This window comes from Lepisosteus platostomus, chromosome 5 (assembly GCF_059453375.1).
Source record: "Lepisosteus platostomus isolate fLepPlt1 chromosome 5, fLepPlt1.hap1, whole genome shotgun sequence".
Lineage (NCBI taxonomy): Eukaryota > Metazoa > Chordata > Actinopteri > Semionotiformes > Lepisosteidae > Lepisosteus > Lepisosteus platostomus.
This window is the reverse complement of record NC_142615.1, coordinates 55,202,041-55,228,104: the sequence shown is the minus strand read 5'-3', so window position 1 is coordinate 55,228,104 and position 26,064 is coordinate 55,202,041. Positions and strand designations below refer to the sequence as shown.

General features: G+C 52.0%; 7 non-coding genes and 8 pseudogenes across 7 annotated transcripts; all 15 read right to left on the bottom strand.

Moving 5' to 3' along the window:
- Nucleotides 1–16,523: 16,523 nt before the first annotated feature.
- On the bottom strand, nucleotides 16,524–16,642 carry LOC148669629 (5S ribosomal RNA; annotated as a pseudogene).
- A 536-nt stretch (nucleotides 16,643–17,178) lies between these two features.
- Nucleotides 17,179–17,297, bottom strand: LOC148669628 (5S ribosomal RNA; annotated as a pseudogene).
- A 536-nt stretch (nucleotides 17,298–17,833) lies between these two features.
- On the bottom strand, nucleotides 17,834–17,952 carry LOC148669627 (5S ribosomal RNA; annotated as a pseudogene).
- Nucleotides 17,953–18,489: 537 nt separating this feature from the next.
- On the bottom strand, nucleotides 18,490–18,608 carry LOC148669626 (5S ribosomal RNA; annotated as a pseudogene).
- Nucleotides 18,609–19,144: 536 nt separating this feature from the next.
- On the bottom strand, nucleotides 19,145–19,263 carry LOC148669625 (5S ribosomal RNA; annotated as a pseudogene).
- A 537-nt stretch (nucleotides 19,264–19,800) lies between these two features.
- LOC148669624 (5S ribosomal RNA) lies at nucleotides 19,801–19,919 on the bottom strand. The gene has a single exon (XR_015938707.1). It is a non-coding gene; the product is annotated as a 5S ribosomal RNA (ribosomal RNA).
- A 537-nt stretch (nucleotides 19,920–20,456) lies between these two features.
- Nucleotides 20,457–20,575, bottom strand: LOC148669623 (5S ribosomal RNA; annotated as a pseudogene).
- A 537-nt stretch (nucleotides 20,576–21,112) lies between these two features.
- On the bottom strand, nucleotides 21,113–21,231 carry LOC148669622 (5S ribosomal RNA; annotated as a pseudogene).
- A 537-nt stretch (nucleotides 21,232–21,768) lies between these two features.
- LOC148669621 (5S ribosomal RNA) lies at nucleotides 21,769–21,887 on the bottom strand. The gene has a single exon (XR_015938845.1). It is a non-coding gene; the product is annotated as a 5S ribosomal RNA (ribosomal RNA).
- A 537-nt stretch (nucleotides 21,888–22,424) lies between these two features.
- On the bottom strand, nucleotides 22,425–22,543 carry LOC148669620 (5S ribosomal RNA; annotated as a pseudogene).
- A 537-nt stretch (nucleotides 22,544–23,080) lies between these two features.
- On the bottom strand, nucleotides 23,081–23,199 carry LOC148669619 (5S ribosomal RNA). Its single transcript, XR_015938844.1, has one exon. It is a non-coding gene; the product is annotated as a 5S ribosomal RNA (ribosomal RNA).
- Nucleotides 23,200–23,736: 537 nt separating this feature from the next.
- Nucleotides 23,737–23,855, bottom strand: LOC148669618 (5S ribosomal RNA). Its single transcript, XR_015938032.1, has one exon. It is a non-coding gene; the product is annotated as a 5S ribosomal RNA (ribosomal RNA).
- A 537-nt stretch (nucleotides 23,856–24,392) lies between these two features.
- LOC148669617 (5S ribosomal RNA) lies at nucleotides 24,393–24,511 on the bottom strand. Its single transcript, XR_015938118.1, has one exon. It is a non-coding gene; the product is annotated as a 5S ribosomal RNA (ribosomal RNA).
- Nucleotides 24,512–25,049: 538 nt separating this feature from the next.
- LOC148669616 (5S ribosomal RNA) lies at nucleotides 25,050–25,168 on the bottom strand. Its single transcript, XR_015937728.1, has one exon. It is a non-coding gene; the product is annotated as a 5S ribosomal RNA (ribosomal RNA).
- A 537-nt stretch (nucleotides 25,169–25,705) lies between these two features.
- LOC148669615 (5S ribosomal RNA) lies at nucleotides 25,706–25,824 on the bottom strand. Its single transcript, XR_015938117.1, has one exon. It is a non-coding gene; the product is annotated as a 5S ribosomal RNA (ribosomal RNA).
- Between the last annotated feature and the right edge of the window lie 240 nt (nucleotides 25,825–26,064).

The following is a 26,064-nucleotide window of genomic DNA, read 5'->3' as shown; positions in this document are numbered from 1 at the left end:
GCCCTCTTCTCTTGCTCCCGACGTATAACACACTGGGGGATGAAGCTGGTGTCTTCAGCTGTAACCCTAGCTATTTATGCAAACAGCTCTTTTATAATAATAATAATAATAATTGCTTACACTTATATAGCGCTTTTTCTGGACACTCCACTCAAAGCGCTTTACAGGTAATGGGGACTCCCCTCCACCACCACCAATGTGCAGCATCCACCTGGATGATGCGACGGCAGCCATAGTGCGCCAGAACGCTCACCACACATCAGCTATCAGTGGGGAGGAGAGCAGAGTAATGAAGCCAATTTACAGAGGGGGATTGTTAGGAGGCCATGATTGATAACAGCCGATGGGGAAATTTGGCCAGGATGCCGGGGTTACACCCCTACTCTTTTCGAGAAACACCCTGGGATTTTTAATGACCACAGAGAGTCAGGACCTCGGTTTTACGTCTCATCCGAAGGACGGCGCCTGTTTACAGTATAGTGTCCCCGTCACTACACTGGGGCATTAGGACCCACATGAGCCGCAGGGTGAGCGCCCCCTGCTGGCCCCACTAACGCCTCTTTATGAAAAGCAGCTCTAGGCCTAGACAAGAGGAACAGATAAAACAAATCTTATATTTATGGCTTATTCAAAGCAGACTGAGCGCTGCTATACTGTATGTAGGAGCCAGAGATGAAGAATGAGCTATTTAAGGAAATCAGGAGTGTGAGAGAGGGAGTGTGTGTTTTTCCTCCCAATAGAGAAGGCTTGTGGTTCTTTCTGCTTTTCTGCACAGGCTGCCAACGTAAGTACGTGTTGGGTTCTTGGTTTGAATGCTCGAGTTGTCAGGCTGGCGTTTTTTGTTCCTATTGGAGCCCATAATTGTGAACAAAGCGCTTGAGGACGTCTCTGTGCAGGTGTGCGTTTGTAATGACGTGTGTGCGCATCTCTGTAGCGGATGTTTCAGTAAAAAAACGCATTTAAAACATTCAACCTTTTCATGTTCCTAATATTCTTTCATTCTTCACAATAATAACTAAGGTTGCTGCTGGAAGAGGTGTTAGTGGGGCCAGCAGGGGGAACTCTCACCCTGTGGTCCATGTGGGTCCTAATGCCCCAGTATAGTGACGGGGACACTGGAAAAACTGTAAACAGGTGCCGTCCTTCAGATGAGACGTAAAACCGAGGTCCTGACTCTCTGTGGTCATTAAAAATCCCGGGGTGTTTCTCGAAAAGAGTAGGGGTTTTACCCCAGTGTCCTGGCCAAATTTCCCATTGACCCTTACCAATCATGGCCTCCTAATAACCCCCATTTATGAATTGGCTTCATTACTCTGCTCTCCTCCCCACTCATAGCTGGTGTGTGGGGAGCGTTCTGGTGCACTATGGCTGCCGTCCCATCATCCAGGTGGATGCTGCACATTGGTGGTGGTGGAGGGGAGTCCCCATGTCCTGCAAAGCGCTTTGAGTGGAGTGTCCAGAAAAGCACTATATAAGTGTAAGCAATTATTATTCATTATAATGTAATAAGTCCATTATTTCTCACCCCTCCATTGCAAGGCATACACAACACAAACACCAGGAACAATTATCTCAGAAGTGAATTGCAAATGTATTGAGTTGTGATGCAACTGTAACTTGAACCTAACATGACTGTGGCGTGCATTTTTGAAATTGCATTTTCACAGCTGAAATACAAAATGAAGCTGATCGCAGTCCAAACTCAAGGTATTGTTGTAAAACTAAATATTCAACATGTTTCTACCTGTCCCTTTTCAGCTCACTCAGAAGTCCACAGCCTGCAGCCTGGTGCCTCTCTGTCTCCCCCCTCCACACTGCTGGTCCAGTGGAGGTGCTGTTTGATCCTGCACGATCTGTCCAGAATCGTATAGTCTTACTGAGCAGCGCAGGGCTCCCTGGCCTCAGGTACGAACAGTGAGTGTCAGTGCAGAACAGCTCTCTGACACTCCGCTCCCTCACTCCAGCTGATCAGGGCAACTACACAGTGAGGGACCTTAATGGAAGCAGTATCAGCACTGTGATCGTCACTGTGGGTGGTGAGGTGGTCTACAGTAGGATCACTAGAGGGCTCTATATTCTTGACAGAGTGTGTTCTTATATCATCCTCTGTCCTGATTGTCTTTCAGCTCACAGAGACAATGTCACCCTGCAGCCTGAAGCCTCTCTGTCTGTCCCTCTGTTCACTGGAGAGCCAGTGGAGGTGCTGTTTGATCCTGCAGGAGGTGGAAACTGGACCTCAGTGTGTTCTGTCCAGAACAGCACAGCCAGCTGTGTCCCCCAGTACAGTTTTTTTTTATTTTTGATGATTAGCCATATGTTGATTACAATATTGTACATAATGTATAATTTGAACTTGATATTTTTCAGGAGTGAATGATTGTATATTTTCAGAATAAATTTCGAAACCAAATTATTGTCCCTCGATCTCTGTCTCTCTCTCGTCCTGCTGTCTGTCTGTCCCTGCCTCTCTGTCTCTCTCTCTTTCAGCCCCGTCTGTCAGTCTGTCTGTCCTTCTCTCTCCTTCCTCTCTCTCTCTCCTTCCGCTCTCTCTCTCGGTTTGTTTGTCCCTCAATCTCAATCTTTCTCTTTGCCTGCTGTCTTTCTGTGCCTTCATCTTTGTGTCTCTCTCTCCTTCCTTTCTGTCTGTCTCTCTGTCTGTCCTGCGTTGTCCCAGCTGGGCCTGTCTCCCCGGCTCTCTGCCTTCAACTCTGTTCGCCGATGTCCCACCAGCCCGTCTCTCTGTCAGCCTGTCTCTTGACTTGCAGGAGGAAGAGGAGGTGGAGACAGCTCCTCCGGCAGGAGAGAGGAAGAAGGTCAGTGCTGGTCCCACCCTGCCTCCTGTCCTGTCTGTGGTGGAGTTTCGCCATCTTGTCTGTCTTGTCAGCCCTGTCTGTCAGTGTCTCTCTCCTCCTCCTCTCTGTGCTGTGGTGTCCAGTCAGTGTGTCTTTCTCCTCCTCCTCTCTGTCCTGTGGTGTCCAGGCAGTGTGTCTCTCTCCTCCTCCTCTTCTCTGTCCTATGGTGTACAGTGGGTCAGTATTAGTGGGCTACACCCAGGCTCACTCACTGCGAGTGTGATCTCAGCAGAGTCTCTGTACTCTTGGGACACTTGACTCACCTGTCTCTCTCTTTCTCTCCCTGTGCTGTCCCTCTCCTGCCCCCTCTCTCCCTCCTCGGACTCCAGCTGGAGGAGGTCCAATCACCACCTCCTGTGAGACAGAAGAAAAAGAAGGTGGGTAATGCTCTGATCCTCTCTTTACTCCTGTCCAGTGTCCAGTCAGTGTGTGTGTATGAACCCCTCTCTCTCTCAGTGCAGTGTTCATGTACTGGAGTGTCCAGTCAGTGTGTCTGTATGAACTTGAACTTGAACTTGAACTTTATTGCCATATGTAACCGGTACTGGTACAATGGAATTCTTACTTACAGAAAGTCTCTCGATTGTAAAACAAGTGTAAAAAACAAAACAAAGTGCAAACAGTGCATCAAGACAATGTACAAACAAACAATAGACAATGTGCAAGTAAACATGCAGGCAGTTTGAATGTAAACGATACAGATGTGTAAACAATGACTGGAGACGTACAATAAATAAATTACAATGAGGTAGATGGTGATGGTGTGGGTGTGGTCTGAGGGGGATGGCTAAATGTGTTCGCCAGTCTCACTGCTTGTGGATAGAAGCTATTGAAGAATCTAGTGGTAAGTGTCCGTATGCTCTTATATCTCTTGCCTGAGGGCAGTGGGGTGAAGAGCTCATGCCCTGGGTGGTGACTGTCCTCTGTGATGGCCAGAATTCTACCACGGCAGCGGTCCTCATAGAGCTGTTTAATCGCGGTGAGACCGCAGCCGATGATCTTCTGGGCCATATTGACCATTCTCTGCAGTGCCTTTCTTTCTCGCGAAGAGGTGTTGCCATACCACACGGTGATCCCGTTGGTGAGGACGCTCTCGATAGTGCAGCGGTAGAAGTTCACCAACACATGTATTGGCATCCCCCATCGCTTGAGGCACCTCAAGAAATAAAGGCGCTGCTGAGCCTTCTTCATGATAGAGTCAGTGTTCACATTCCAGGTTAGATCTTTAGAGATGTGAATTCCCAAAAACCTAAAGCTGGTAACTGTTTCCACTTCCGTTCCATCAATACTGAGTGGGCTGTGAGTGTGTGGCCTGTGTCTCCGAAAGTCCACTATTAGCTCTTTCGTTTTCTTTATGTTCAAGTGGTACCCTGTCAACCCCTCTCTCTCTCAGTGCAGTGTTCATGTCCTGGAGTGTCCAGTCCGACTCTTAACGTGACTCTCCTGTCTCTGCTTCAGAAGTGCTGGTGCGTCTTTTTAAAGTCCCTGAGCTGCATGTCGGTGGAGACAGATGATAAGGACGAGCCGATGGAGGCGGCGGAGACCGTGTGTCAGGAGAGGAAGAGCGAGGGAGAGGAGGAGCAGGCTGCTGGGAAGGACAAGAAGAAGAAGAGGAGGTGCAGGTGAGCAGACAGGGGGACGCCGCCCGGTCGTGTCTGTGATTCAAGGAGGAGTCTTCTCTTGCTGTTTGATGTCATGGTGATGTCCGTGTCTGTGTCCCTCACACCTGCAATAACAATATTCTTTCCAGGTTCCTTTCCTGGTTCTGTGCCTGCTAAGATCTGGACTGGACTGGACTGGACTGGAGCTGAGGGACACCAGACTGGACTGGACTGAAGCCAAGGGACCCCAGACTGTGCTGGACCGAAGCTGAGGGACCCCAGACTGCACTGGACCGGAGCTGAGAGACACCAGACTGGACTGGACTGGAGCTGAGGGACCCCAGACTGTGCTGGACCGAAGCTGAGGGACCCCAGTCTGTGCTGGACCGAAGCTGAGGGACCCCAGTCTGTGCTGGGCCAAAGCTGAGGGACCCCAGTCTGTGCTGGACCGAAGCTGAGGGACTCCAGACTGTGCTGGACCAAAGCTGAGGGACCCCAGACTGTGCTGGTCTGAAGCTGAGGGACCCCAGACTGGACAGCACTGGAGCTGAGGGACACCAGACTGGACTGGACTGGAGCTGAGGGGCCCCAGGCTGTGCTGGACCGAAGCTGAGGGACCCCAGACTGGACTGGACCAAAGCTAAGGGACCCCAGACTGTGCTGGACTGGAGCTGAGGGACCCCAGTCTGGACCGAAGCTGAGGGACCCCAGTCTGTGCTGGGCCGAAGCTGAGGGACACCAGTCTGGACTGGAGCTGAGGGACACCAGACTGGACTGGACTGGAGCCAAGGGACCCCAGACTGTGCTGGACCGAAGCTGAGGGACCCCAGTCTGTGCTGGACCGAAGCTGAGGGACCCCAGTCTGTGCTGGGCCAAAGCTGAGGGACCCCAGTCTGTGCTGGACCGAAGCTGAGGGACTCCAGACTGTGCTGGACCAAAGCTGAGGGGCCCCAGACTGGACTGGACTGGAGCTGAGGGGCCCCAGGCTGTGCTGGACCGAAGCTGAGGGACCCCAGACTGGACTGGACCAAAGCTAAGGAACCCCAGTCTGTGCTGGACCGAAGCTGAGGGACCCCAGTCTGGACTGCACTGGAGCTGAGGGACCCCAGTCTGGACTGAAGCTGAGGGACCCCAGTCTGTGCTGGGCCGAAGCTGAGGGACACCAGTCTGGACTGAAGCTGAGGGACCCCAGTCTGTGCTGGGCCGAAGCTGAGGGACCCCAGTCTGTGCTGGACCGAAGCTGAGGGACCCCAGACTGTGCTGGACCGAAGCTGAGGGACCCCAGACTGGGCTGCACTGGAGCTGAGGGACACCAGACTGGACTGGACTGCACTGGAGCTGAGGGGCCCCATACTGGACTGGACCAGAGCTGAGGGGCCCCAGACTGGACTGGACCGGAGCTGAGGGACCCCAGACTGGACTGGACTGGAGCTGAGGGACCCCAGCTGAGGGACCCCAGACTGGACTGGACTGAAGCTGAGGGACCCCAGTCTGGACTGAAGCTGAGGGACCCCAGACCCCAGTCTGGACTGAAGCTGAGGGACCCCAGACTGGACTGTGGAAAACTTTCACATTATCTCCACCTGAGTCCTCAGATCGTCTGCATGACCTTGTATTATTAAGTATTATTTTAAGGTCCTGTGATGATCGTAAGATGGGGGGGGGGGGGTGTCCCTTGACATTAATCTGTATTGTAATTTTTGTTCTTTTGTTAAGCATCATTAAAATGTTTTTTAAAAAAAGCTTTTGGTTTTTTCCCTCCCCCCCCCGAAACGAACGAACAGAGTCTGTCTTTCTCTTTCATCCCGGAGAGTTTGTGGTTGATGGATTGAGGCCGAGAGCCCTCGTTGTCGGCGTGCCACCAGTTAGCGGGGCTAAAGCAGGGGGGGCATCGTGTCCAATACTCCTTGAAACGAGACAGATTTCAAGCCACCTCCGTCTGAAGAGAAGGAAGTTGACCACGAACTCCAGGGTGTCCTAGGAAGCTCTTTAGCCATCGTTTGCCCAGCAGCCATCTCACCCTGCAGCTCCCAGCTAGCAGCCCCCTCCCCACTGGAGCCCAGCAGGTAGAAGCCTGGTCAGTACCTGGAGGGGAGACTCCTGGGAAAAACTGAGGTTGCTGCTGGGAGAGGTGTGAGTGGGGCCAGCAGGGGGAACTCTCACCCTGTGGTCCATGTGGGTCCATGCCCCAGTATAGTGATGGGGGACACTGGACTGTAAACAGGCGCCGTCCTTCGGATAAGACGTCAAACCGAGGTCCTGACTCTCTGTGCTCATTAACAATCCCGGGGTGTTTCTGGAGAGGAGTAGGGGTGTTACCCCAGTGTCCTGGCCTGATTCCCCCCCTGGTCTTGACCCATCATGGCCTCCTTATCACCCCCCCTCTCTGAACTGGCTCCATCCCTCTGCTCTCCTCCCCAATGAGAGCTGCTGTGTGCTGAGCAGACTGGAGCATCATCCAGGTGGGGGCTGCACACTGGGGGGGCTGGAGGGGATCCCCCTGACCTGGGAAGAGCTCTGAGTGGAGAGTCCAGACTTATTAATTATTATTATTATTCGTGCTGCACTGGGCTTCAGTCCTGGTAGTGAGAGGGGGATCTGTGATCAGTACAGATACTTATGACTGTATAATAATACACGATAGAAATGGAAAACAGGGTAGCGCTGTAGTCTCTTCGAAATGTTTTGAACTGCCAGAAGAAGTTTTCACAACCCGGACTCGTGAAGGTACAGCTCTTCTCCCTTCGTCTGGAGCAAGGTGAGAGGTTATCCCCTCGGGGCGCAGTATCCCCGATGCACCCCCCCACCACCACCCAAAACGACACACACTTCTGTGACGATTGGGAGACCCCGGTTCGATCAGCCCCTGCGGTGTAGGAAACGACCCGCTGGAGAGAACACGCAGACTCCACACAGAAGGGTCACCTCGGCATTTATTCCAACAGCAAAACACCAGAGAGAAACGGGTCTCCGAAAGATGAGCGCACACCGGGAAAAACACTACGGGGTCATTACAAATGGGAATAGGAGTTCTTTTTTTCTTTTCCGGACGTCAGTTGTATCGTGTCCTGGTGATTTCTCCCGGTTCGAACGGAGTTCAATGTCACGTTTCTACTTTATTAGAGAGAGGCACTGAACTTTGGGGAACGTGACATCCACCCAGTATTACTAGTAGGTTGATAAATATAAATGTTCTTTTTCCCCCCGTATGATACCTCGCGAAATATAACGATGGCCAACTCCTTAAGTCGAAATTTAAACCCTTCTCACGCTACAAGACAGTCCGTCAGCATCGCCGCGGCTCGAAGCGCGACCTTCGGTATGACGTTAACGGAAGGGGGTAGGGTAAGTACGTCACAGCCGGGGGAAGCCCCTATCATGTGAGAGGGGTGCGGCGGGCGACGACCCCCGGGGGCGAAGAGAAGTTGATTTGCGTGGGGTGTGGAAACACTACACGACCGGGCAAACGAGCCGTTTTTTTTTTTTTTTTTTTTTCAGAACATCAGAACAACCGCAGAGATGACCATCGATCCACTCCGGACGTTTCCTTTTTTGTCCTTTTTGGCCTCCAAAATAAAAAAAAGAACTGGGATCCATCGTGGCGTTGCCAAATTAAAACGTCAACCACTTTTCGGGCTTTCGTGCTGTCCATGATGAAACCGTCATGGTTGTGTAAGGATACGTTACGTCACAGACCGGCGGCGCTCGGACGTGAGGAGTGTCGTTACGTTTTTGAAACGGGCACGTCAGACAAGATCTCTGACAAGATCTCTGAAAAACCCAAACCTGTAAGATTAAATTTCAATTCAGTTTTTTTATATAGCGCCTTTCACAACAAGAATGCCCCAAGGCCCCGAACAAAGGAGTTGTTCCACACCCCCACCCCCTTCTGTGTACAGAAGAGCCTCCTGTCCTGACTCCAGTAGGAAATGTCACCTGGAGGCAACACACCGGCTTCTTTTAACAGATCACCTCGGGAATCGGGAACAACGGAGCTGTGTGCGGCCGTCTGTACGGAGGGGTTCAGCGCGGAAGGGCTCCGGGCTCGGGTCTGGACCCGGGGGGGGGGGGGGGGGGAGACTGTCTGTGTGGAGTCTGCATGTTCTCCCTGTGTTCTTCGGGTCCAAAGACAGGCTTTTGGGCTAATTGGCTTCTGGGAAAACTGGCCCTGGTGTGTGTGTGTCCTATGATGGAGTGCTGTCCTGTCCAGGGTGTGTGAGTGAGTGTGTGTTTGTCATGTGATGGACTGGTTCCTGTCCAGGGTGTGTGAGTGTGTGTGTCTGAGTGTCCTGTGAGGGACTGGTGTCCTATCCAGGTTGTGTGTGTGTGTGTCCTATGAGGGACTGGTGTCCTGTTCAGGGGGTGTGTGTGTGTGTGTGTGTGTGTGTGTGTGTGTGTGTGTGTGTGTGTGTGTGTGTCCTGTGAGTGACTGGTGTCCTGTCCAGGGTGTGTGAGTGTGTGTGTGTCCTGTGATGGACTGGTGTCCTATCTAGGGTGTGTGTATGTCCTGTGATGGACTGGTGTCCTGTCCAGGGTGTGTGAGTGAGTGTGTGTGTGTCCTGTGATGGACTGGTGTCCTGTCCAGGGTGTGTGAGTGTGTGTGTCTGTGTGTCCTGTGATGGACAGATGGTACCAAGCCTGGACACCCATGAGACACTGGCTTCCTCAGAAGACTCTCACGGAGGGCACACTGTCCCTAACCCGGGTCCAGAAGAAACTACAGTGATCTATAATTCCTGCGCCTCGGAAGGGTTTATGACGTCTATGTCCGGCGCCCGCGCCCGTGGACCGGCGATTTGGCGTCGCGCTCCGCAGCTCGAGCTTCGGTGCGAGGCAGGGCGGGAGGGAGCCGATGTGGCCTCGGCGCCATCTTTGCTGGTGAGTCAATTGTGACCGTTGCGGTACAATAAACCATCAATAAACCTTTTCCCACCCCGTCCAGTATTTCTGTCGCGGCCCACGTCCCTTACAATCGACAAACTATAAAAAAAACAGTAGCCCTTCGCAACATTACACGCCATTTTTTTTTATTTTAAACGTCCGCTAGATACGCAGGTGGCTCGATACCTGTCTTATCCTCGCCGGCGTCTTTATACCGGCAAGTGAATTTTATTTGGGGTCCCTCAGAATTGTGACAGAAATGTCAGTGAACCACAATAAAAAACGAAACTTTTTTTTTAAAGGCGGTGAATGGATTTTTGGAGTAACCGTGTAGCGACTAACGTAAGGAAAAAAAGTTGTCTTTCCCTACGAAGACGTTTTGGTACAGGACTTACTTTAAATATCAGTTGTGCATAGCGTTTTACAAAAAGTTGATGATGATCTTGGAGATAATTGCAAAGGAAAATTGAGATAACTACCAAAACATTACGTGTGAAACGACAGGACAGAACTTTGAACCCACAAAGAAACAAAGGTATGAAATATTGCCTCGTCATGGGGGGTTGATAATTGAAGTAAGTGTTTCTAATTTTCGTAAAGAAATGTATGTCTCTGCTTCAGAAGTGCTGGTGCGTCTTTTTAAAGTCCCTGAGCTGCATGTCGGTGGAGACAGATGATAAGGACGAGCCGATGGAGGCGGCGGAGACCGTGTGTCAGGAGAGGAAGAGCGAGGGAGAGGAGGAGCAGGCTGCTGGGAAGGACAAGAAGAAGAAGAGGAGGTGCAGGTGAGCAGACAGGGGGACGCCGCCCGGTCGTGTCTGTGATTCAAGGAGGAGTCTTCTCTTGCTGTTTGATGTCATGGTGATGTCCGTGTCTGTGTCCCTCACACCTGCAATAACAATATTCTTTCCAGGTTCCTTTCCTGGTTCTGTGCCTGCTAAGATCTGGACTGGACTGGACTGGACTGGAGCTGAGGGACACCAGACTGGACTGGACTGAAGCCAAGGGACCCCAGACTGTGCTGGACCGAAGCTGAGGGACCCCAGACTGCACTGGACCGGAGCTGAGAGACACCAGACTGGACTGGACTGGAGCTGAGGGACCCCAGACTGTGCTGGACCGAAGCTGAGGGACCCCAGTCTGTGCTGGACCGAAGCTGAGGGACCCCAGTCTGTGCTGGGCCAAAGCTGAGGGACCCCAGTCTGTGCTGGACCGAAGCTGAGGGACTCCAGACTGTGCTGGACCAAAGCTGAGGGACCCCAGACTGTGCTGGTCTGAAGCTGAGGGACCCCAGACTGGACAGCACTGGAGCTGAGGGACACCAGACTGGACTGGACTTGAGCTGAGGGGCCCCAGGCTGTGCTGGACCGAAGCTGAGGGACCCCAGGCTGTGCTGGACCAAAGCTAAGGGACCCCAGACTGTGCTGGACTGGAGCTGAGGGACCCCAGTCTGGACCGAAGCTGAGGGACCCCAGTCTGTGCTGGGCCGAAGCTGAGGGACACCAGTCTGGACTGGAGCTGAGGGACACCAGACTGGACTGGACTGGAGCCAAGGGACCCCAGACTGTGCTGGACCGAAGCTGAGGGACCCCAGTCTGTGCTGGACCGAAGCTGAGGGACCCCAGTCTGTGCTGGGCCAAAGCTGAGGGACCCCAGTCTGTGCTGGGCCAAAGCTGAGGGACTCCAGACTGTGCTGGACCAAAGCTGAGGGGCCCCAGACTGGACTGGACCGGAGCTGAGGGGCCCCAGGCTGTGCTGGACCGAAGCTGAGGGACCCCAGACTGGACTGAAGCTGAGGGACCCCAGTCTGTGCTGGGCCGAAGCTGAGGGACACCAGTCTGGACTGAAGCTGAGGGACCCCAGACTGTGCTGGACCGAAGCTGAGGGACCCCAGTCTGTGCTGGGCCGAAGCTGAGGGACCCCAGTCTGTGCTGGACCGAAGCTGAGGGACCCCAGACTGTGCTGGACCGAAGCTGAGGGACCCCAGACTGGGCTGCACTGGAGCTGAGGGACACCAGACTGGACTGGACTGCACTGGAGCTGAGGGGCCCCATACTGGACTGGACCAGAGCTGAGGGGCCCCAGACTGGACTGGACCGGAGCTGAGGGACCCCAGACTGGACTGGACTGGAGCTGAGGGACCCCAGCTGAGGGACCCCAGACTGGACTGGACTGAAGCTGAGGGACCCCAGTCTGGACTGAAGCTGAGGGACCCCAGACCCCAGTCTGGACTGAAGCTGAGGGACCCCAGACTGGACTGTGGAAAACTTTCACATTATCTCCACCTGAGTCCTCAGATCGTCTGCATGACCTTGTATTATTAAGTATTATTTTAAGGTCCTGTGATGATCGTAAGATGGGGGGGGGGGGGGTGTCCCTTGACATTAATCTGTATTGTAATTTTTGTTCTTTTGTTAAGCATCATTAAAATGTTTTTTAAAAAAAGCTTTTGGTTTTTTCCCTCCCCCCCCCGAAACGAACGAACAGAGTCTGTCTTTCTCTTTCATCCCGGAGAGTTTGTGGTTGATGGATTGAGGCCGAGAGCCCTCGTTGTCGGCGTGCCACCAGTTAGCGGGGCTAAAGCAGGGGGGGCATCGTGTCCAATACTCCTTGAAACGAGACAGATTTCAAGCCACCTCCGTCTGAAGAGAAGGAAGTTGACCACGAACTCCAGGGTGTCCTAGGAAGCTCTTTAGCCATCGTTTGCCCAGCAGCCATCTCACCCTGCAGCTCCCAGCTAGCAGCCCCCTCCCCACTGGAGCCCAGCAGGTAGAAGCCTGGTCAGTACCTGGAGGGGAGACTCCTGGGAAAAACTGAGGTTGCTGCTGGGAGAGGTGTGAGTGGGGCCAGCAGGGGGAACTCTCACCCTGTGGTCCATGTGGGTCCATGCCCCAGTATAGTGATGGGGGACACTGGACTGTAAACAGGCGCCGTCCTTCGGATAAGACGTCAAACCGAGGTCCTGACTCTCTGTGCTCATTAACAATCCCGGGGTGTTTCTGGAGAGGAGTAGGGGTGTTACCCCAGTGTCCTGGCCTGATTCCCCCCCTGGTCTTGACCCATCATGGCCTCCTTATCACCCCCCCTCTCTGAACTGGCTCCATCCCTCTGCTCTCCTCCCCAATGAGAGCTGCTGTGTGCTGAGCAGACTGGAGCATCATCCAGGTGGGGGCTGCACACTGGGGGGGCTGGAGGGGATCCCCCTGACCTGGGAAGAGCTCTGAGTGGAGAGTCCAGACTTATTAATTATTATTATTATTCGTGCTGCACTGGGCTTCAGTCCTGGTAGTGAGAGGGGGATCTGTGATCAGTACAGATACTTATGACTGTATAATAATACACGATAGAAATGGAAAACAGGGTAGCGCTGTAGTCTCTTCGAAATGTTTTGAACTGCCAGAAGAAGTTTTCACAACCCGGACTCGTGAAGGTACAGCTCTTCTCCCTTCGTCTGGAGCAAGGTGAGAGGTTATCCCCTCGGGGCGCAGTATCCCCGATGCACCCCCCCACCACCACCCAAAACGACACACACTTCTGTGACAATTGGGAGACCCCGGTTCGATCAGCCCCTGCGGTGTAGGAAACGACCCGCTGCAGAGAACACGCAGACTCCACACAGAAAGGTCACCTCGGCATTTATTCCAACAGCAAAACACCAGAGAGAAACGGGTCTCCGAAAGATGAGCGCACACCGGGAAAAACACTACGGGGTCATTACAAATGGGAAAAGGAGTTCTTTTTTTCTTTTCCGGACGTCAGTTGTATCGTGTCCTGGTGATTTCTCCCGTTTCGAACGGAGTTCAATGTCACGTTTCTACTTTATTAGAGAGAGGCACTGAACTTTGGGGAACGTGACATCCACCCAGTATTACTAGTAGGTTGATAAATATAAATGTTCTTTTTCCCCCCGTATGATACCTCGCGAAATATAACGATGGCCAACTCCTTAAGTCGAAATTTAAACCCTTCTCACGCTACAAGACAGTCCGTCAGCATCGCCGCGGCTCGAAGCGCGACCTTCGGTATGACGTTAACGGAAGGGGGTAGGGTAAGTACGTCACAGCCGGGGGAAGCCCCTATCATGTGAGAGGGGTGCGGCGGGCGACGACCCCCGGGGGCGAAGAGAAGTTGATTTGCGTGGGGTGTGGAAACACTACACGACCGGGCAAACGAGCCGTTTTTTTTTTTTTTGTTTTTTCAGAACATCAGAACAACCGCAGAGATGACCATCGATCCACTCCGGACGTTTCCTTTTTTGTCCTTTTTGGCCTCCAAAATAAAAAAAAGAACTGGGATCCATCGTGGCGTTGCCAAATTAAAACGTCAACCACTTTTCGGGCTTTCGTGCTGTCCATGATGAAACCGTCATGGTTGTGTAAGGATACGTTACGTCACAGACCGGCGGCGCTCGGACGTGAGGAGTGTCGTTACGTTTTTGAAACGGGCACGTCAGACAAGATCTCTGACAAGATCTCTGAAAAACCCAAACCTGTAAGATTAAATTTCAATTCAGTTTTTTTATATAGCGCCTTTCACAACAAGAATGCCCCAAGGCCCCGAACAAAGGAGTTGTTCCACACCCCCACCCCCTTCTGTGTACAGAAGAGCCTCCTGTCCTGACTCCAGTAGGAAATGTCACCTGGAGGCAACACACCGGCTTCTTTTAACAGATCACCTCGGGAATCGGGAACAACGGAGCTGTGTGCGGCCGTCTGTACGGAGGGGTTCAGCGCGGGGGGGCTCCGGGCTCGGGTCTGGACCCGGGGGGGGGGGGGGGGAGACTGTCTGTGTGGAGTCTGCATGATCTCCCTGTGTTCTTCGGGTCCAAAGACAGGCTTTTGGGCTAATTGGCTTCTGGGAAAACTGGCCCTGGTGTGTGTGTGTCCTATGATGGAGTGCTGTCCTGTCCAGGGTGTGTGAGTGAGTGTGTGTTTGTCATGTGATGGACTGGTTCCTGTCCAGGGTGTGTGAGTGTGTGTGTCTGAGTGTCCTGTGAGGGACTGGTGTCCTATCCAGGTTGTGTGTGTGTGTGTCCTATGAGGGACTGGTGTCCTGTTCAGGGTGTGTGTGTGTGTGTGTGTGTGTGTGTGTGTCCTGTGAGTGACTGGTGTCCTGTCCAGGGTGTGTGAGTGTGTGTGTGTCCTGTGATGGACTGGTGTCCTATCTAGGGTGTGTGTATGTCCTGTGATGGACTGGTGTCCTGTCCAGGGTGTGTGAGTGAGTGTGTGTGTGTCCTGTGATGGACTGGTGTCCTGTCCAGGGTGTGTGAGTGTGTGTGTCTGTGTGTCCTGTGATGGACAGATGGTACCAAGCCTGGACACCCATGAGACACTGGCTTCCTCAGAAGACTCTCACGGAGGGCACACTGTCCCTAACCCGGGTCCAGAAGAAACTACAGTGATCTATAATTCCTGCGCCTCGGAAGGGTTTATGACGTCTATGTCCGGCGCCCGCGCCCGTGGACCGGCGATTTGGCGTCGCGCTCCGCAGCTCGAGCTTCGGTGCGAGGCAGGGCGGGAGGGAGCCGATGTGGCCTCGGCGCCATCTTTGCTGGTGAGTCAATTGTGACCGTTGCGGTACAATAAACCATCAATAAACCTTTTCCCACCCCGTCCAGTATTTCTGTCGCGGCCCACGTCCCTTACAATCGACAAACTATAAAAAAAACAGTAGCCCTTCGCAACATTACACGCCATTTTTTTTTATTTTAAACGTCCGCTAGATACGCAGGTGGCTCGATACCTGTCTTATCCTCGCCGGCGTCTTTATACCGGCAAGTGAATTTTATTTGGGGTCCCTCAGAATTGTGACAGAAATGTCAGTGAACCACAATAAAAAACGAAACTTTTTTTTTAAAGGCGGTGAATGGATTTTTGGAGTAACCGTGTAGCGACTAACGTAAGGAAAAAAAGTTGTCTTTCCCTACGAAGACGTTTTGGTACAGGACTTACTTTAAATATCAGTTGTGCATAGCGTTTTACAAAAAGTTGATGATGATCTTGGAGATAATTGCAAAGGAAAATTGAGATAACTACCAAAACATTACGTGTGAAACGACAGGACAGAACTTTGAACCCACAAAGAAACAAAGGTATGAAATATTGCCTCGTCATGGGGGGTTGATAATTGTAGTAAGTGTTTCTAATTTTCGTAAAGAAATGTATATTATGGGAGTCACACGTGAGATTTAGTGTATATACGTTTCATATTGTGCATATATACGGGGTTAAAAAGTGGAATGAGTATGATTATAAACTCGTGTGTCCTATAATCAGATAATTTTTGAACAAGCTTTGATTAGACAGGTGAAAAACAACATCAGATCCTTTATTTTAATATATTCTCAAGTCTGAATATCAGCTTCTCCCCTCTGGCCAACATTTCAGGGCTCCCAGGTGTAGATCCCAAATTGAAACAAATATTAATTTGTTACCCAGTTAAACAGTTAATAGAAGTGAGTGACCAGGGTAAATAAAGGTGGGTCAGTGTAAACTGTTTATTCTGGACCAGACTTCGACATGTGTGATATGTCATGACTTCTTATATTAAGTTTTATCTTTATATTTAGTTCTACATGTGTAATAGATGCGATGTGTGTCCATAAAAAGGTTTCTCCAGGGGAAAATCAAGTTGGTTTTAAAACCGTGTTTCCTTTTTAGGGTACGTTTGCATTCCAAGTGTGGGGTTTTTGCCTTTTTATCATATTTTGGATGTGAATCCGTGGTATTTTTGCTGAGACAAGTTGCCTTTCTTATACGCGGAGGGATCTGCTCGTGAGATGTCCGCTTGGTCCATTTCTGAGCTCAGTATAAGGTGTAGAAAGCATGACTGTCATCATAACCCGCATCTCACCCAGGTGTGGAATAATGTTGTGACTATTGCTTCAGCAATAACATGCTGATTGCATGTTTCTAGATGGGTATAACAGAGATCTCAACTACTGAGGGGCCTTATTAATAAAGTCTCCACAGCCGAAGCGCTGTGTCTCTTTTCAGCTGGCGATAAACCTTTCCTCGATCCTTTGCGGACTTGTAAAACTGTTCCTGATCAGAATAAAAAACGCTCACGCTAATACACAAGCACCCGTGTCTCGCCAAAGCTGACAAATAAACAGACGGACAAGCCGCACTGCACGTGTGAACAGGGGAATGAGCGAGCGAGCGGGGATAGGGCGCCTCCTGCGCTTAAAAGCTTACAGCACCTGGTATTCCCAGGCGGTCTCCCATCCAAGTACTAACCAGGCCCATCCCTGTTTAGCTTCCGAGATCAGACGAGATCAGGAGTGCTCAAGGGTGTGTGCCCGTAAGCGAGAGCAAGGCTCGCTGGCACCCTTCTTATTGAGAAGACAGCTCCGTCACCTCTTTTACGACGCTGCTTTTTTCCCTTGCGTTTTTCTCTTCTTCCCACGTTCTCTCTCTTCACTGCCTTCGTCCCCGCTCTATTTCACTTCAGCCTTTCACTCTTGCTTCCTTCCAATGAGGACGGAGCTGCGGGAGAAAGGGCGCTATAGAGGATCGCTGTGGAGAGCTGCTGCTGTGCTTTGACATCTGAGCTCTGAGGAAACCGATCTCAATACAATTCTGAAAAACGCGACTCTCCGAACGCCAGCCGAACAAGTCTCCCCAGCCGAAGCGCTGTGTCTTTTTTCAGCTGGCGATAAACCTTTCCTCGATCCTTTGCTGACTTGTAAAACTGTTCCTGATCAGAATAAAAAAAGCTCACGCTAATACACAAGCACCCGTGTCTCGCCAAAGCTGACAAATAAACAGACGGACAAGCCGCACTGCACGTGTGAACAGGGGAATGAGCGAGCGAGCGGGGATAGGGCGCCTCCTGCGCTTAAAAGCTTACAGCACCTGGTATTCCCAGGCGGTCTCCCATCCAAGTACTAACCAGGCCCATCTCTGTTTAGCTTCCGAGATCAGACGAGATCAGGAGTGCTCAAGGGTGTGTGCCCGTAAGCGAGAGCAAGGCTCGCTGGCACCCTTCTTATTGAGAAGACAGCTCCGTCACCTCTTTTACGACGCTGCTTTTTTCCCTTGCGTTTTTCTCTTCTTCCCACGTTCTCTCTCTTCACTGCCTTCGTCCCCGCTCTATTTCACTTCAGCCTTTCACTCTTGCTTCCTTCCAATGAGGACGGAGCTGCGGGAGAAAGGGCGCTATAGAGGATCGCTGTGGAGAGCTGCTGCTGTGCTTTGACATCTGAGCTCTGTGGAAAACGATCTCAATACAATTCTGAAAAACGCGACTCTCCGAACGCCAGCCGAACAAGTCTCCACAGCCGTAGCGCTGTGTCTCTTTTCAGCTGGCGATAAACCTTTCCTCGATCATTTGCGGACTTGTTAAACTGTTCCTGATCAGAATAAAAAACGCTCACGCTAATACACAAGCACCCGTGTCTCGCCAAAGCTGACAAATAAACAGACGGACAAGCCGCACTGCACGTGTGAACAGGGGAATGAGCCAGCGAGCGGGGATAGGGCGCCTCCTGCGCTTAAAAGCTTACAGCACCTGGTACTCCCAGGCGGTCTCCCATCCAAGTACTAACCAGGCCCATCCCTGTTTAGCTTCCAAAATCAGACGAGATCAGGCGTGCTCAAGGGGGTGTGGCCGTAAGCGAGAGCAAGGCTCGCTGGCAACCTTCTTATTGAGAGGACAGCTCCGTCACCTCTTTTACGACGCTGCTCTTTTTCCCTTGCGTTTTTCTCTTCTTCCCACGTTCTCTCTCTTCACTGCCTTCGTCCCCGCTCTATTTCACTTCAGCCTTTCACTCTTGCTTCCTTCCAATGAGGACGGAGCTGCGGGAGAAAGGGCGCTATAGAGGATCGCTGTGGAGAGCTGCTGCTGTGCTTTGACATCTGAGCTCTGTGGAAAACGATCTCAATACAATTCTGAAAAACGCGACTCTCCGAACGCCAGCCGAACAAGTCTCCACAGCCGAAGCGCTGTGTCTCTTTTCAGCTGGCGATAAACCTTTCCTCGATCCTTTGCTGACTTGTAAAACTGTTCCTGATCAGAATAAAAAAAGCTCACGCTAATACACAAGCACCCGTGTCTCGCCAAAGCTGACAAATAAACAGACGGACAAGCCGCACTGCACGTGTGAACAGGGGAATGAGCGAGCGAGCGGGGATAGGGCGCCTCCTGCGCTTAAAAGCTTACAGCACCTGGTATTCCCAGGCGGTCTCCCATCCAAGTACTAACCAGGCCCATCTCTGTTTAGCTTCCGAGATCAGACGAGATCAGGAGTGCTCAAGGGTATGTGCCCGTAAGCGAGAGCAAGGCTCGCTGGCACCCTTCTTATTGAGAAGACAGCTCCGTCACCTCTTTTACGACGCTGCTTTTTTCCCTTGCGTTTTTCTCTTCTTCCCACGTTCTCTCTCTTCACTGCCTTCGTCCCCGCTCTATTTCACTTCAGCCTTTCACTCTTGCTTCCTTCCAATGAGGACGGAGCTGCGGGAGAAAGGGCGCTATAGAGGATCGCTGTGGAGAGCTGCTGCTGTGCTTTGACATCTGAGCTCTGTGGAAAACGATCTCAATACAATTCTGAAAAACGCGACTCTCCGAGCGCCAGCCGAACAAGTCTCCACAGCCGTAGCGCTGTGTCTCTTTTCAGCTGGCGATAAACCTTTCCTCGATCATTTGCGGACTTGTTAAACTGTTCCTGATCAGAATAAAAAACGCTCACGCTAATACACAAGCACCCGTGTCTCGCCAAAGCTGACAAATAAACAGACGGACAAGCCGCACTGCACGTGTGAACAGGGGAATGAGCCAGCGAGCGGGGATAGGGCGCCTCCTGCGCTTAAAAGCTTACAGCACCTGGTACTCCCAGGCGGTCTCCCATCCAAGTACTAACCAGGCCCATCCCTGTTTAGCTTCCAAAATCAGACGAGATCAGGCGTGCTCAAGGGGGTGTGGCCGTAAGCGAGAGCAAGGCTCGCTGGCAACCTTCTTATTGAGAGGACAGCTCCGTCACCTCTTTTACGACGCTGCTATTTTTCCCTTGCGTTTTTCTCTTCTTCCCACGTTCTCTCTCTTCACTGCCTTCGTCCCCGCTCTATTTCACTTCAGCCTTTCACTCTTGCTTCCTTCCAATGAGGACGGAGCTGCGGGAGAAAGGGCGCTATAGAAAATCGCTGTGGAGAGCTGCTGCTGTGCTTTGACATCTGAGCTCTGTGGAAAACGATCTCAATACAATTCTGAAAAACGCGACTCTCCGAACGCCAGCCGAACAAGTCTCCACAGCCGAAGCGCTGTGTCTCTTTTCAGCTGGCGATAAACCTTTCCTCGATCCTTTGCGGACTTGTAAAACTGTTCCTGATCAGAATAAAAAACGCTCACGCTAATACACAAGCACCCGTGTCTCGCCAAAGCTGACAAATAAACAGACGGACAAGCCGCACTGCACGTGTGAACAGGGGAATGAGCGAGCGAGCGGGGATAGGGCGCCTCCTGCGCTTAAAAGCTTACAGCACCTGGTATTCCCAGGCGGTCTCCCACCCAAGTACTAACCAGGCCCATCCCTGTTTAGCTTCCGAGATCAGACGAGATCGGGCGTGCTCAAGGGGGTGTGGCCGTAAGCGAGAGCAAGGCTCGCTGGCACCCTTCTTATTGAGAGGACAGCTCCGTCACCTCTTTTACGACGCTCCTTTTTTTCCCTTGCGTTTTTCTCTTCTTCCCACGTTCTCTCTCTTCACTGCCTTCGTCCCCGCTCTATTTCACTTCAGCCTTTCACTCTTGCTTCCTTCCAATGAGGACGGAGCTGCGGGAGAAAGGGCGCTATAGAGGATCGCTGTGGAGAGCTGCTGCTGTGCTTTGACATCTGAGCTCTGTGGAAAACGATCTCAATACAATTCTGAAAAACGCGACTCTCCGAACGCCAGCCGAACAAGTCTCCACAGCCGAAGCGCTGTGTCTCTTTTCAGCTGGCGATAAACCTTTCCTCGATTCTTTGCGGACTTGTTAAACTGTTCCTGATCAGAATAAAAAACGCTCACGCTAATACACAAGCACCCGTGTCTCGCCAAAGCTGACAAATAAACAGACGGACAAGCCGCACTGCACGTGTGAACAGGGGAATGAGCGAGCGAGCGGGGATAGGGCGCCTCCTGCGCTTAAAAGCTTGCAGCACCTGGTATTCCCAGGCGGTCTCCCACCCAAGTACTAACCAGGCCCATCGCTGTTTAGCTTCCGAGATCAGACGAGATCGGGCGTGCTGAAGGGGGTGTGGCCGTAAGCGAGAGCAAAGCTCGCTGGCACCCTTCTTATTGAGAGGACAGCTCCGTCACCTCTTTTACGACGCTCCTTTTTTTCCCTTGCGTTTTTCTCTTCTTCCCACGTTCTCTCTCTTCACTGCCTTCGTCCCCGCTCTATTTCACTTCAGCCTTTCACTCTTGCTTCCTTCCAATGAGGACGGAGCTGCGGGAGAAAGGGCGCTATAGAGGATCGCTGTGGAGAGCTGCTGCTGTGCTTTGACATCTGAGCTCTGTGGAAAACGATCTCAATACAATTCTGAAAAACGCGACTCTCCGAACGCCAGCCGAACAAGTCTCCACAGCCGAAGCGCTGTGTCTCTTTTCAGCTGGCGATAAACCTTTCCTCGATCCTTTGCGGACTTGTAAAACTGTTCCTGATCAGAATAAAAAACGCTCACGCTAATACACAAGCACCCGTGTCTCACCAAAGCTGACAAATAAACAGACGGACAAGCCGCACTGCACGTGTGAACAGGGGAATGAGCGAGCGAGCGGGGATAGGGCGCCTCCTGCGCTTAAAAGCTTACAGCACCTGGTACTCCCAGGCGGTCTCTCATCCAAGTACTAACCAAGCCCATCCCTGTTTAGCTTCCAAGATCAGACGAAATCAGGCGTGCTAAAGGGGGTGTGGCCATAAGCGAGAGCAAGGCTCGCTGGCACCCTTCTTATTGAGAGGACAGCTCCGTCACCTCTTTTACGACGCTGCTTTTTTTCCCTTGCGTTTTTCTCTTCTTCCCACGTTCTCTCTCTTCACTGCCGTCGTCCCCGCTCTATTTCACTTCAGCCTTTCACTCTTGCTTCCTTCCAATGAGGACAGAGCTGCGGGAGAAAGGGCGCTATAGAGGATCGCTGTGGAGAGCTGCTGCTGTGCTTTGACATCTGAGCTCTGTGGAAAACGATCTCAATACAATTCTGAAAAACGCGACTCTCCGAACGCCAGCCGAACAAGTCTCCACAGCCGAAGCGCTGTGTCTCTTTTCAGCTGGCGATAAACCTTTCCTCGATCCTTTGCGGACTTGTAAAACTGTTCCTGATCAGAATAAAAAACGCTCACGCTAATACACAAGCACCCGTGTCTCGCCAAAGCTGACAAATAAAGAGACGGACAAGCCGCACTGCACGTGTGAACAGGGGAATGAGCGAGCGAGCGGGGATAGGGCGCCACCTGCGCTTAAAAGCTTACAGCACCTGGTATTCCCAGGCGGTCTCCCATCCAAGTACTAACCAGGCCCATCCCTGTTTAGCTTCCGAGATCAGACGAGATCAGGCGTGCTCAAGGTGGTGTGGCCGTAAGCGAGAGCAAGGCTCGCTGGCACCCTTCTTATTGAGAGGACAGCTCCGTCACCTCTTTTACGACGCTGCTTTTTTTCCCTTGCGTTTTTCTGTTCTTCCCACGTTCTCTCTCTTCACTGCCTTCGTCCCCGCTCTATTTCACTTCAGCCTTTCACTCTTGCTTCCTTCCAAAGAGGACGGAGCTGCGGGAGAAAGGGCGCTATAGAGGATCGCTGTGGAGAGCTGCTGCTGTGCTTTGACATCTGAGCTCTGTGGAAAACGATCTCAATACAATTCTGAAAAACGCGACTCTCCGAACGCCAGCCGAACAAGTCTCCACAGCCGAAGCGCTGTGTCTCTTTTCAGCTGGCGATAAACCTTTCCTCGATCCTTTGCGGACTTGTAAAACTGTTCCTGATCAGAATAAAAAACGCTCACGCTAATACACAAGCACCCGTGTCTCGCCAAAGCTGACAAATAAAGAGACGGACAAGCCGCACTGCACGTGTGAACAGGGGAATGAGCGAGCGAGCGGGGATAGGGCGCCTCCTGCGCTTAAAAGCTTACAGCACCTGGTACTCCCAGGCGGTCTCTCATCCAAGTACTAACCAAGCCCATCCCTGTTTAGCTTCCAAGATCAGACGAAATCAGGCGTGCTAAAGGGGGTGTGGCCATAAGCGAGAGCAAGGCTCGCTGGCACCCTTCTTATTGAGAGGACAGCTCCGTCACCTCTTTTACGACGCTGCTTTTTTTCCCTTGCGTTTTTCTCTTCTTCCCACGTTCTCTCTCTTCACTGCCTTCGTCCCCGCTCTATTTCACTTCAGCCTTTCACTCTTGCTTCCTTCCAAAGAGGACGGAGCTGCGGGAGAAAGGGCGCTATAGAGGATCGCTGTGGAGAGCTGCTGCTGTGCTTTGACATCTGAGCTCTGTGGAAAACGATCTCAATACAATTCTGAAAAACGCGACTCTCCGAACGCCAGCCGAACAAGTCTCCACAGCCGAAGCGCTGTGTCTCTTTTCAGCTGGCGATAAACCTTTCCTCGATCCTTTGCGGACTTGTAAAACTGTTCCTGATCAGAATAAAAAACGCTCACGCTAATACACAAGCACCCGTGTCTCGCCAAAGCTGACAAATAAAGAGACGGACAAGCCGCACTGCACGTGTGAACAGGGGAATGAGCGAGCGAGCGGGGATAGGGCGCCACCTGCGCTTAAAAGCTTACAGCACCTGGTATTCCCAGGCGGTCTCCCATCCAAGTACTAACCAGGCCCATCCCTGTTTAGCTTCCGAGATCAGACGAGATCAGGCGTGCTCAAGGTGGTGTGGCCGTAAGCGAGAGCAAGGCTCGCTGGCACCCTTCTTATTGAGAGGACAGCTCCGTCACCTCTTTTACGACGCTGCTTTTTTTCCCTTGCGTTTTTCTGTTCTTCCCACGTTCTCTCTCTTCACTGCCTTCGTCCCCGCTCTATTTCACTTCAGCCTTTCACTCTTGCTTCCTTCCAAAGAGGACGGAGCTGCGGGAGAAAGGGCGCTATAGAGGATCGCTGTGGAGAGCTGCTGCTGTGCTTTGACATCTGAGCTCTGTGGAAAACGATCTCAATACAATTCTGAAAAACGCGACTCTCCGAACGCCAGCCGAACAAGTCTCCACAGCCGAAGCGCTGTGTCTCTTTTCAGCTGGCGATAAACCTTTCCTCGATCCTTTGCGGACTTGTAAAACTGTTCCTGATCAGAATAAAAAACGCTCACGCTAATACACAAGCACCCGTGTCTCGCCAAAGCTGACAAATAAAGAGACGGACAAGCCGCACTGCACGTGTGAACAGGGGAATGAGCGAGCGAGCGGGGATAGGGCGCCTCCTGCGCTTAAAAGCTTACAGCACCTGGTATTCCCAGGCGGTCTCCCATCCAAGTACTAACCAGGCCCATCCCTGTTTAGCTTCCGAGATCAGACGAGATCAGGAGTGCTCAAGGGGGTGTGGCCGTAAGCCAGAGCAAGGTTCGCTGGCACCCTTCTTATTGAGAGGACAGCTCCGTCACCTCTTTTACGACGCTGCTTTTTTTCCCTTGCGTTTTTCTCTTCTTCCCACGTTCTCTCTCTTCACTGCCGTCGTCCCCGCTCTATTTCACTTCAGCCTTTCACTCTTGCTTCCTTCCAATGAGGACAGAGCTGCGGGAGAAAGGGCGCTATAGAGGATCGCTGTGGAGAGCTGCTGCTGTGCTTTGACATCTGAGCTCTGTGGAAAACGATCTCAATACAATTCTGAAAAACGCGACTCTCCGAACGCCAGCCGAACAAGTCTCCACAGCCGAAGCGCTGTGTCTCTTTTCAGCTGGCGATAAACCTTTCCTCGATCCTTTGCGGACTTGTAAAACTGTTCCTGATCAGAATAAAAAACGCTCACGCTAATACACAAGCACCCTTGTCTCGCCAAAGCTGACAAATAAACAGACGGACAAGCCGCACTGCACGTGTGAACAGGGGAATGAGCGAGCGAGCGGGGATAGGGCGCCTCCTGCGCTTAAAAGCTTACAGCACCTGGTATTCCCAGGCGGTCTCCCATCCAAGTACTAACCAGGCCCATCCCTGTTTAGCTTCCGAGATCAAACGAGATCAGGCGTGCTCAAGGGGGTGTGGCCGTAAGCGTGAGCAAGGCTCGCTGGCACCCTTCTTATTGAGAGGACAGCTCCGTCACCTCTTTTTCGACGCTGCTTTTTTTTCCCTTGCGTTTTTCTCTTCTTCCCACGTTCTCTCTCTTCACTGCCTTCGTCCCCGCTCTATTTCACTTCAGCCTTTCACTCTTGCTTCCTTCCAATGAGGACGGAGCTGCGGGAGAAAGGGCGCTATAGAGGATCGCTGTGGACAGCTGCTGCTGTGCTTTGACATCTGAGCTCTGTGGAAAACGATCTCAATACAATTCTGAAAAACGCGACTCTCCGAACGCCAGCCGAACAAGTCTCCACAGCCGAAGCGCTGTGTCTCTTTTCAGCTGGCGATAAACCTTTCCTCGATCCTTTGCGGACTTGTTAAACTGTTCCTGATCAGAATAAAAAACGCTCACGCTAATACACAAGCAACCGCGTCTCGCCAAAGCTGACAAATAAACAGACGGACAAGCCGCACTGCACGTGTGAACAGGGGAATGAGCCAGCGAGCGGGGATAGGGCGCCTCCTGCGCTTAAAAGCTTACAGCACCTGGTATTCCCAGGCGGTCTCCCATCCAAGTACTAACCAGGCCCATCCCTGTTTAGCTTCCGAGATCAGACGAGATCAGGCGTGCTCAAGGGGGTGTGGCCGTAAGCAAAAGCAAGGCTCGCTGGCACCCTTCTTATTGAGAGGACAGCTCCGTCACCTCTTTTACGACGCTGCTTTTTTTCCCTTGCGTTTTTCTCTTCTTCCCACGTTCTCTCTCTTCACTGCCTTCGTCCCCGCTCTATTTCACTTCAGCCTTTCACTCTTGCTTCCTTCCAATGAGGACGGAGCTGCGGGAGAAAGGGCGCTATAGAGGATCGCTGTGGAGAGCTGCTGCTGTGCTTTGACATCTGAGCTCTGTGGAAAACGATCTCAATACAATTCTGAAAATCGCGACTCTCCGAACGCCAGCCGAACAAGTCTCCACAGCCGAAGCGCTGTGTCTCTTTTCAGCTGGCGATAAACCTTTCCTCGATCCTTTGCGGACTTGTAAAACTGTTCCTGATCAGAATAAAAAACGCTCACGCTAATACACAAGCACCCGTGTCTCGCCAAAGCTGACAAATAAACAGACGGACAAGCCGCACTGCACGTGTGAACAGGGGAATGAGCGAGCGAGCGGGGATAGGGCGCCTCCTGCGCTTAAAAGCTTACAGCACCTGGTATTCCCAGGCGGTCTCCCATCCAAGTACTAACCAGGCCCATCCCTGTTTAGCTTCCGAGATCAAACGAGATCAGGCGTGCTCAAGGGGGTGTGGCCGTAAGCGTGAGCAAGGCTCGCTGGCACCCTTCTTATTGAGAGGACAGCTCCGTCACCTCTTTTACGACGCTGCTTTTTTTCCCTTGCGTTTTTCTCTTCTTCCCACGTTCTCTCTCTTCACTGCCTTCGTCCCCGCTCTATTTCACTTCAGCCTTTCACTCTTGCTTCCTTCCAATGAGGACGGAGCTGCGGGAGAAAGGGCGCTATAGAGGATCGCTGTGGAGAGCTGCTGCTGTGCTTTGACAT